The sequence below is a fragment of a genome, unplaced genomic scaffold (genome assembly GCF_019419815.1).
Source record: "Pyrus x bretschneideri cultivar Hongxiangsu unplaced genomic scaffold, Pyrus_bretschneideri_v1 Contig81, whole genome shotgun sequence".
Classification (NCBI taxonomy): domain Eukaryota; kingdom Viridiplantae; phylum Streptophyta; class Magnoliopsida; order Rosales; family Rosaceae; genus Pyrus; species Pyrus x bretschneideri.
Window position 1 is genome coordinate 1,689,693 of NW_025999822.1, and position 12,177 is coordinate 1,701,869.

The following is a 12,177-nucleotide window of genomic DNA, read 5'->3' on the forward strand; positions in this document are numbered from 1 at the left end:
TCCTCACTATCGTAATTAGATTGTACTCGATGTCCCAAGCACGTTGACGTGAGTTAGGGCAGAATCGGAGTCATAACAAGAAAGTTACGAACGTGTAGAGTGTAAACGGATCAAAATAAGAAACCAATCACCATAATTCCTATTTCCTTTGACCTAATTAGGTATTTGGGCTATTATCTCATCTAGACCAATTAAAATTAGTCCTCTCTCTCCCTCTTTTACAGTAGCCCAATCAGGGCTCAACATTTTCTTCTTCTACCCAATCAGGAGGACACACACACACACACACACACACAACACGTACACACTCTCTTTCCCTCTCCTTGAGCCTTCTCTTTCCTTCTTCTCTCTGCATCGTGACACCCACATACACCATCATCATCAAACTCTCATGGATCGAGTCTTTGGAAAGCACCATCATTCTCCTCTTGACCTCACGAACTCAGCCATACCCTTAGCTCATCGAACGGACAACAGGAACGTGAGAAACCAGAAGCTCCGGCAAGGAATAAATGTGTTTTTCTAAAGCTTTGTTTTTGCCCACTCACCCTTCTGTTTTGCGCCCATCTACGTTCTAGGTAGCTACTCGTCTTTGGTGGCCCACGAGGACTACACGGCGGTTCTGACATTTCGATAAATAAAAGTAGGGATTTTCTCCCTGTTTGTATAATTAGTACTTAGTTAGTTCGACTGCACTTTCATTTTTCCTATACTCTGATATGCTATATCTTATACTTGATCACTTTCACACATTTGCATAGTATCTCTAGTTAAATGAGTTTAGTTTTGGTTTTTAATTATTCACATTTCTTTTATTAGTATAACTTTTGTTATGCCCTTAGCTATGTCACTCTCACGTGACTGCCAACATGTCTGGACTCCGGTCGGGGTGTGTCACATTCTCTAATAGATTATGTTTTCAAAAAATAAAATCTAAAAAAAAAACAAAATTTGGTGAGAAAAATGAAGTGTAAATATAAATGACAATCAATGGTTAAATTTTGCTCAATGGTTTATGTGATTATAGTCGCCAATTTCGAAGTCAAGCCCTTCATGAAAGTTATAAATATTGCCATTACAAGTGTTAATATATATATATATATATATATATATATATATTATTTTATATTTTTCATACTTCTGCAATAATTAACATGAATTTTTTTTTAATTTTGCACTAAAATAAAACACACTATTCATGAGGGGTTGGGGCTTTAAAAATCTAAAAAAATGATGTAAGTGTAACCATGGTTTACTCGTGGAGTGTTTATATATTTTTTCACATTTTTTGTAAATCCTTGAAAATTTGATATTTTGTAATGTACTAATGTTTTTTGTTTTCATTATACTCTTATTTTGGGTATTTAATACTTGAAACAAACGTGTTTTTATGTTTTGAATGTGAAAATGTAGTATATATATACTAATTTAACATTATGTTTTTCATTTGATTATTTATTAGTTTAAAATATATTTTTCTTTAGCAGTTAATGGGTTGGGTTATTGCGGGTCAGGTCATATTATCTGTTTATTTTAACAGGTGTTACATGACACGACTCATTAAGATATCGAGTATGACACAAAATTGACACAAACACGAAAAACATGACACGAATGCCAGGTCTAATTTTTGGCACGTTAAATTTCTCATGGACAGGGTACTCTAACTACTCGAGAAAGTATAAGTTGAGCCTCCGTGTCCATGCTTGGAGATGTGTAACCATGTACGCATGTATACTGCATACATGTACATACATACATACACACATACATGTAAACGAACATACCTACATACATGTACAAACGTACTTTACATATCCATCTTAGATAAAACACATTAGGCGACGTAGGAAATGGCCAGGCTTTGGACCCTTTGGTTGGCCGGCATGTCGTCGCACGCATATTTTCGGACATTTTTTAAACTTCTAAATTGCATAGTTTATTGATTCATGCTTTGGTGCTAGAAGTATGCGATTCTTTGTCTCTCCCCACTCCCTCTCCAACTTAACTTGTTTAACCCGTATTTACTCTCATGCAAACTAGTTTAGTTTGGTCTCCTTTCCAATATGGCACTTTGAATAGGCAAAGGATAAATACTTCTTTTTTTTTCTTCCACACTTATGTTTAATCTTGGTTGCTGTTTTCATATTTGATTTATTTAATTGAACATTCATGAATAAAAAATGTGGTGTGAAAGGTTAAAAAGATTGAAAATCAGTTCCAGTAAAGAATATGGTGAGCAAGTGTTTTACTTGGTTCAACTTCCAAATTTTTAATCAACTGCCGGCTGCATGCACATTATCCTTACATTGATCTCTTCATCTGTTTGTCCTCAATGCATAACGTATTCTCATATCTGTGCTTTTTTCCTCTTCTCCATTAAAATTTAAAATCCACCTTTTTTGCTTCTTTTGGCTCCGTATACACATATATAGCAGCTTCAGAAATTGACTAAGGAACCGATCGAGGTAGTAGCTAAATATGGCAGAAAGCAACCGATACATGATTGAACCCCCTATCTTGTTTATGATCATGTGCCTTCTCGTTCCTTGTTTAGCTGAATTACCTGCTGACCAAATCACTTCTTGTTTGACTCTTCGTGACATTAACAACTTTACCACATTCACTAACAAGGAAAATGAGTCTGCAGCTTACTACAACTGCTTAATTCTCCATCCAAAATCTTCGTTTCGCAGATCCCGCCATTCCTAAGCCGGTAGCCATTATACTTCCCGAGAGCGTTGAGCAGCTAATAAACTCTGTATCATGCTCTCGAGAAGGGTTGGTGGAAATAAGAGTGAGGAGTGGTGGACACAGCTATGAAGGGATGTCATCCCTTGCTGTAGACGGAGCTCCATTTGTGATCATCGACATGATGAACTTGAACGGTGTGATGGTGGATTTGGAAACCGAAACTATTAGATGATATGGGGTGACTGATGCTGCCAAATTTTATGTTCTCTCTTTCCATGGGATTCTTTGTTAAGTCTAATCCCATAATTTGAGGAAGATTGTCATCTAGATGACATGTTGATAGTTGTGTGCTAGCGACTTGTTGCACTCCCTTAATTTAATGAGTGAGAAAACTTTAGGGTTTACCGGGTTAGTAGGATTTGCCAAGGTAGGGTTGCTTGTAACCTTCTACCTCATTATATTCCCCCCCTCGTACATTCAATCAATCTATCAAAAATACATTCAAACAAACTTAAAATTTCCACATAGTATCAGAGCAGTGTCGTCCTTGACCTGCCTTTGCCCCTTTTTTTTTTTTTTTTTTTTTCCACTGTTATTCATCTTCAAGCTCCAGTTATAGCTAAAGAAAGGTCAGTAAACCTTGGGGGAGAAAACTCACAAAGTTCTCCCTCTTTTGTTCTAGATACTGAGATAAATACGAATATGCGTTTATGCTCAATTTTGTTGAATGAATTCAACTATCTCCCATGGTTTAGAGCAATGTCTCTTGCTCTCGGTGGAAGAGGAAAGCTAAGGTTCAGCAATGGAGGAGTTGAAGCACCTGAGCCTTCTACCCAAGCATATGAAGCATGGTTGTGCAAGGACCAACAAGTCATGTCAATGCTTCTCACCTCAATGGAGAAACATATTGCAGAAATCTTTAGCTATTCCGAGTTTTCACACGATCTGTGGAAATCTGTGAAGGACATGTACTGGAATCAAAATAATTATGCACAAGTGTTTCAGCTAAAGAGGGAAATTGCCAATCTTCAACAAGATGGGAAAACCTTTGTGCAGCTCCTGGGAAGTCTCAAGACAATGTGGAATGAGTTAGATGTTTATCTACCTTACACCATTGATGCTGCAGTTCTTCTGAAAAGAGTTGAAGAAGACAAGATATATCGGCTGCTTGCGAGTTTGAACTTGGACTATAAGGATCTCAGGAGTCACATCCTGATGAATGTCGAAGTTACTTCCTTCAAACCGGTGTGTGCCATTGTTCAACGTTAGGAAGCTCAAAGAAGGGTGATGAACTTGGAGAAAAATTCCAAGATTTCTGAGTCAAAAGTCTATGTTGCCAAACATAAACCCTCAGACAGCAAGCCTTACAAGGGTAAAAATCTACACTTGAAGTGTAGTTACTGTGACGTTGTAGGTCACGTGGAGGAAAGGTGCTGGATTTTGCACCCCGAACTAAAACCTAAATTGTCTTGTCACTTTCTCACCAAGTAGTGTTATGTTTCAGGATTCTCTCACCAAGAAAATGATTGGTGAAGGGTTCTTCCTGAATGGTCTTTACTATCTATGCAAGGAACCTTGTTTAGTCAAAGCTTTCCAAGTTGATTCAATTTCTTCCAGGAACCAACAAATTTGGCATCAAAGATTAGCCCATCCATCAAAGATTGTCTTGCTTAAACTCTTTCCCAAAAAGTATCAATCAACTGTAATGTGTGATACATGTTAGTTCTCCAAGTTTACTAGGCTCCCTTTTAGTTCCTCAATGTCTAGGGCTAGCAAACCTTTTGAACTTGTACACTTCGATGTTTGAGGTCCAACTATTGAATCTTTTGATGGATATAAATATTTTGTTATCTTTGTGGATGATTTTTCTAGAACAACGTGGCTATATCTGTTAAAATAAAAACAAGGATGTCTTCACTATGTTCAAAGACTTTCATCAACTTGTCATAACTCAATTTCAGTCAACCATTAAGAACCTAAGAACCGACAATGGCACTGAGCTCTTATCCAACAATATGAGTCAATATTTGAGCTCTTATGGTATTGTTCACCAGACAAGCTGTGTGGGAACCCCATAACAAAATGGGATCTCTGAAAGAAAGAACAGGGATTTACTTAAGAAGACTCGTGCATTGATGTTGCATATGAACATACCAAAGAAATTTTGGTCACAAGCCATTCTCACTACAACATATTTAATCAACAGATTGCCTAGTCGTGTTTTAGAGTTAAAGTCTCCTTATGAAACTCTTGAAGGAAGACATATAACTTTATCGCATTTGAGAGTCTGTAGCTGCACGTGCTATGTTCATGTTCAAGCATTGCACAGTGACAAACTGGATGCTAGGGCTGCAAAGTGTGTTTTCATGGGATATTCATCCTTCCAAAAAGGTTACAAATGTTTTCATCCTATTACTAACAAGATGCTTGTGTATAGGGATATAAGATTTGAGGAAACAGTTCCCTATTTTGTCCAAGGAGGCTGCTCACTCCCGAGTGGGGGAACTAATGTGTGATTTATTTCCCTTGCCTGCGTGCATTGATCACTCAGTGCTCTTGGATCCAGAAGCCACTAGTAATCATGAATAAGCAGATATTGTGAGTGAAACTACTCATATGTCTTCTCAACCAAGAAACCTAGAGGATGGTACTGAGTCTACTCAAGATGAAAGTCATGAAGAGGCTCCCACTTTACCTCCTACAAGGTGTAATCATGTGCGTGCTCGACAACCTCCAGCAAGGCTCCGAGACTATGACACCTTTGCTTCCAAACACCTAATTGTTGAGGTGTTGAGTTATAGTCTTGTTCACCCCAATCATGCCACATTTCTTGTTGAAATCTCTCATCACATTGAACCACAAACCTTTTAAGAGGCTCAACTAATTCCTGAGTGGAGAAATGAGATGAAGGATGAACTTCATGCCTTGGAAAACAATCAAACATGGAGCATTGTGAAGTTACCCTTATGAAAAAAGGCTGTTGGGAGTAGATGGATCTATAAAACAAAGTTCAAGGTTGATGGATCACTTGAACGTCACAAGGCTGGATTGGTTACACATGGTTTCACTCAAACGTTTGGGGTAGACTACAAGGAGACATTTGCTCCAGTTGCCAAAATGAACTCCGTTAGCCATTATATTAAATGGATGTAAAAATGCATTCCTTCATGGGGATTTACAAGAGGAAGTATATATGCAACTTCCACCAGGTTATTCTCAAGGTAAAATGATATGGTGTGCTGATTACACAAAGCAATCTATGGTTTGAAACAATCTCCACGTGCATGGTATGCCAAGTTGAGTTCATTGTTGGAAGCTGCTGGTTTTGTTCGAAGTAATGCGGACCCATCCTTGTTCACTCATAAAGGATCAGCTGGTATATTGGTGGTTTTCATCTATATGGGCGATATCATCGTCACATGTGAAAATGAAGTTGAAATTAAAGCTCTCAAGAAATCCCTCAATCACACCCTTGCCATAAAGGACATGGAGAGACTAAAATACTTCTTGGCATTGAAATGGTAACATCTCAAAAGGGTTTGTTTTTAAATTAGCACAAGTATGTTATGGATCTTCTCACTGAGGCTAAATTACTTGATCGCAAGCCTGCTATCAATTCCCTTGATAGTAAGCTAAAGCTTGAGATGGATGGAGAACTTTTCACTGATGTGAGTCACTACCAAAGGTTAGTTGGAAAGCTTATATACCTTACCATAACCAGACCGGATATCACTTATGTTGTGAGCTTGGTTAGCGAATTCATGCATGCACCATCAGTGAAACATCTTCTCATTGTCAAAACAATTCTACGCTACCTCAAAGGCTCTACTGGTAGAGGTATTCTTATGAAGAACAACCAGTCCACTCAAATAAGTGGCTACACCAATGCAGATTGGGCCGAAAATGCAATTGATAGGAAGTCTACCACTGGCTATTGTACGTTTGTTGAAGGAAACATCGCCAAATGGAAAAGCAAAAAATAATAGGTTATTGCACATTCTAGTGCGGAGGTTGAATATCATGCAATGGCATCGACAACATGTGAGTTAATTTGGCTCAAGGGGTTACTTTTAGACTTGGGATTCTCTAGTTCTACTCCAATGTCACTCATGTGTGACAATCAAGCAGCCATGCATATCACTGCTAACCCCGTGTTCCATGAAAGGACCAAACATATTAAGGTGGACTGTCACTACATTAGGGCATAAGTTCAATCCCAAGTTATTTAAACCATCTATACTCGTAGTCATGGTCCACTGGCATATGTATTCACAAAAGCACTTCCCTTAGTTCCTTTTTAGTATTTCCTTGACAAGCTTGGCTCGATCAATCTCCTCGATCCAACTTGAGGGGGAGTATTAGACGATATGGGGTGACTGATGCTGCATATGGATATTAGACGATATGACGTGATTGATGCTGCCAGATTTTATGTTCCCTATTTCCATGGGATTCTCTGTTAAGTCTGATCCCTTAATTTGAGGAAGATTGACATCTAGATGACTTGTTGATAGTTGTGTGCTAGCTACTTGCTGCACTCCCTTAATTTAAGGAGTGACAACTTTAGGGTTTACTGGGTTAGTAAGATTTGCCAAGATAGTGTTGCTTGTAACCTTCTACCTCATTATATATCCATCCTTGTACATTCAATCAATCCATGAAAAATACATTCAAACAAACTTAAAATTTCCACAGAAATTGCATGGGTGATAGGAGCATATTTATGCGACTTAATTGGCTTGTTCTCATGCATTTACGTTGTGTTTCTTTAGTTATTTTAGTCCTTTATGCCATTTTCGTGTGTTTCTAGGTTCATATGGCTAAGGAAGCAAAAAGGTGCATTTTGGAGCATTTTGGAGCACTTTTGGGCACAAATTGGATAGCTTATGCTTGGAGCAAAAGGAATGGACGAAATTGAAGAGTTGATGTCGCAAGGATTCCTACTATGACAAGGATTCCTACTACGATGAGGATTCCAATTACGAGATGGTTTCCAAATTGAAGGAGGTTTCCCACTCACATGAGGATTCCTAGTTGGACGAGGATTCCTAATCACACAAGGATTCCTACTTGAAGTAGGAAAGTTAAGCCAAAGTTTCCTATTTTGGTTGACCTTTCCTAAATCAAGAACGCTCTAAGTTTTAGCACTTAAGATGGCTCCCGAGCACCCTTGGACAACAAACAAAGGTTCTTTGCAAATTTTCCCTTCCTTGCCGTGCAAAGAAGGTGGTTTCCCTTTCTTTGTGCAAAGTTCCCTATTTTTCACATGTGTTAGGACCTTTCCCTTATTCTAACACCTCTTGTTTGGTGCCTTACCTTTCCCTAAACCTTATGCCACACCTCCCCTTATGTTTCCTGATTTCAAACTCTTATTTCCTAGTTTAATTCACTTTCCTAGTTCTAAAACTTTCCCTAAAGTCCTAATTTTTGATTTCTTGCAAGGAATTGACTTTTCCTTCCTTCTTTTGCACCAATTTTGTTTCTTACCTTAAATACCCTTTCCTTGTTGTGCAAGGGGTTTAATTTCTGATTCCTTGCAAGGCAAGGACATTCCCTATTTGTTTAAATTCGTGCATCCCCTTTTTCTGAAATTATTTGGACTTTATTCACTTACCTTTTCTATTTAGACTAGGAAATCTGAATTCAAACTTAATTAGGTATGTTATTAACTTCCTAAAACACATATATTCAGCCTTTGGCCGAACCCTAGAGGGGGATTCACACAGAAATTCGTTCATAGAGAACCTAGGCAGCAAAACACCCCAAAAACACCATTCTAACACCATTTCCAGCTTTCCCCCTTCATAAAACAATCAGCCACACTTCCACATGCATTCCCTCTTTAATCATTCACTCCCTAGCTGTCATTCCACATGCATTCCCTCTTTAAACAATCAGCCACACTTCCACATGCATTCCCTCTTTAATCATTCACTTCCTAGCTGTCATTCCACATGCATTCCCTCTTTAATCATTCAGCCACCTATAAATAAACATCCTTGTTGCAGCCACAAACCATTCATTCATTCACCATTCACGCCAAAAATTCATCCCCTCTTTATAACACATCCATACTTCACCATTCTTCATATTTTCTGCCCAAAAATAAGCCTTGCCATCCCCTACATCCATCCCTATCCTAAACACATCATTCTACACCATCCACAACCCCCAAAATTCACAACAAACCCTTGTGCCACAACAAAGAGGAGGAGAAGAGGGCTTAAACGTTCATACAATTCAAGTTTGAGTTGTTGGAATTTTTAGGTGTTTTCCTCTCCTTGATTTCAATGGTTAAATTTACTTATCTTTGTCTTGTACGTATGAGGAACTAAACCCCCCTTGGCTAGGGGGGGATTCAAAACCATGATCATGCTTGCTATATGATTTGATTACCTCTAATTGCGTTTCATAAGTTGTGAATTCAATTTACTTATCTATTTGAATTAAACTGATTTGTGTGTGTTGGTTGAGAGTGCACGCTTAATTATCATGCGTAAATCTAATGCTAGGATATAAGGAAGTTTCACCTAATCGTTACAAACTTATATTCACAAGTAGTAAAAGTTGATGACCTCAATTGCGTTAAGTAAATTCTTGGCATAAGTTTCATGCAATTCATAGTAACGAGTGCTTCGTCAATGCTTATGGTTTTCAAAGAACTTAATGATTCTTGCTTGTATCTCTATTATGCAATTCATGTAGGGAACTTGTGGGGAATGCTTTGGGTTGTCATATGCAATCATCCAATTCAATAACGTTAGGAAAATCTGAGGGTTAATTAGTGCAATTCACGGTTAATCTGGGGCGTTGAGAATTCATGGGTTATTGAAAAGCAATTAGAAATCATTTTGTGTGCAAGTATGGCATGTGTGGAGGTGAACCCCTTAGCTAGCTTCCATTCCATTCATTAAATCCAAATTCGTTTTAAAATCTGTTCGTTTTACAAAGTTTTAAGTTTTGTTTTCAAATTCGTCAAAAACTCAATCCCCCTTTGCTTTAGTGTCCAACTTAGTTAGAAAGTGTCTTAGTTTGTGTTTCTAAGTGTTTTGATTCATTTTATTACCCAATTTCGTCCAAAGTAGTCAAAGTGCTCAAAACTGCCCAGAAAGTGTTTTTAAGGCAGTTTTGAGTGTTTTGGGTGCTGTTTGAGTCTTTTGGTTTGTTTTAGTGTTTTAAGTGTTTAGTTTTGCATTCTTTGAGTCTAGTTTAGTGTTTTAAACTTTATTTTACGTTTTTGAGTCAGTTTCCAAGTGATTTTGCAATCCCTCCTAATCCCCGGTTAAGAACGATCCCTACTTATACTTATACTACAATTGTCACAAGAGGGTTTTATTTTGTGTGCTTATTTAGTTAGCATCAATGGGTAGGTGCAACGCTGGCTGAAACGTACCATGCAATTGCCCAAGTAAGCAATGTTCATAGGTTCTCAGCTGCGTCATGCCCAACTGTAGGAGCTGGAGGCCATATTGCCGACTGTGGATTCAGACTCATGTCGAGGAAATATGGGGTTGCAGCTGATAACTTGGTGGATGCACTACTTGTTGATGTAAACGGACAATTGTTAAACTGACAAGGCTTGGGAGAGAATGTGTTTTGGGCTATTAGAGGAGGTGGTGGGGGCGTTTACAGGATTGCCTATGCTTGGAAAATCCAATTATTGAAAGTACCATAAGTTGTAACTGCTTTCATAGTGTCTAAAGCTGCTTCTGCTGCTACAGAGGAGGAGGCCACAAAACCACTAGTGGTAATGTAGTAAAGCTTGTAAACAAGTGGCAACACGTCACACCTTACCTAGAAGATGATTTCTACATTTCGTGCTTTGTTGGCGCTAGGTTGCCGAAGGTTAAGACTACTGTTACTACTATTAGGAGTACTAATATATCAGCTACATTCAAGGGGTTTTATCTGGGTCCAAGAAGCAGCATCATGTCCATCCTAAACCAAGTTCTTCCCGACTTGGGTATTGCAGAAGAAGAGTGCATGGAAATGAGTTGGATTGAGTCCACAGTATTCTTCTCCGGCCTAAGCAAGGGAAGCTCAGTGTCTGACTTGAGAAGTCGATATCTGCAAGGAAAGGGATTTTTCGAAGAAAAATTGGATTACGTGAGGACACCAATTTCTTATAGGGGCATAAGGGCAGCCCTGAAAATACTTGAGGAGGAGTCGAAAGGGTACGTGATCTTAGACCCTTATGGTGGTGTTATGCATGATATAAGCATCGAAGCCATTGCTTTTCCTCACAGAAAAGGCAACCTTTTTACGATTTAGTACCTGGTGCAATGGAAAGAAGAAGATAATCACAAAAAAAATGACTACATAGAATGGATAAGTAGATTCTACAATGCAATGATAGAGTATGTTTCATGGGCCCCAAGGGTTGCTTATATCAACTACGCTGACCTCGACCTTGGGGTGATGCAGTAGCATCATTTTCCTTTAAACAATAATTTGGTTAAGGATGATCGATCGGATGTTGTGGAAATTTCCAAGGATTGGGGTGAAAAGTACTTCTTGAATAACTACGACAGATTGGTTAGAACAAAAACACTTTTTGATCCAAGCAATGTTTTCAGAAATCATCAAGGGATTCCTCCTATGTCGTCGTCTTCTTCTTTGGTGGTGCTCGATGACTAGTGCATGTATACACGTAACCCAACTAGTTGAGTGGTATGTACATTGTGTATGGTAGATATATGATCATGCATAGATGCGGACTGCAAGTCATTTTTGTTAGAATTTTGTTTGTATAATTTTCAATATGAGCTGATGATCTCAGCTCTTACATAATTGCAATAAAAAAGTGGAAGAAGGAGGAATGTTTCAGAAAATAATTTTCTATTTTATTGAATTCTACTCAGCACACAAAGTGTGAGAGTTCTATAACCATTAGGAGGAGAGTGAAACACTCTCTCTCTCTTTTACATCATTGCAAACAAATCTAACCATTCAAAATTATCTCATCTCATAAGGTGATTACACATCATGAGCTATGATTCATTGTAATCTAATCTAAATGAACACATAGACTATGATCTAGTGGCTCATATTAAATCCTGCTATATTTTGTAAAATCCAGCCCAATTTAGCAAACACATTTACATTTCAACACTCTCTTCCAAATGTTTTGTTGATTTCACACCAAAAGCCTTCTTGAGATACTCAAATCGATATTTGGCCAATGCCTTAGTGAATATGTCTGCAACTTGTTCTTCTGTCTTGCAATGCACCAAGTCAATTGTACCATCTTGCAATGCATCTCTAATGAAATGAAACCTCCTGTTAATGTGTCTTGTCTTCTGGTGAAACGCTAGAATTTTAGTCACACTAATAGTTGTAGTATTCTCACATAACAATGATGTAGCATCAACCTATTCTTCACCAAAATCAACAAGAACAAACCTCAGCTAAATTGCTTGTGTTGTGGCTTTTGTAGTATTCACATATTAAACTTTTGCAACAGATAAGGCAATACAGTTTTAG

General features: G+C 38.1%; 1 pseudogene; it reads left to right on the plus strand.

The window, feature by feature from the left end:
* The first annotated feature begins 2,481 nt into the window (after positions 1–2,481).
* Positions 2,482–11,331, plus strand: LOC103956604 (annotated as a pseudogene).
* Positions 11,332–12,177: the final 846 nt, after the last annotated feature.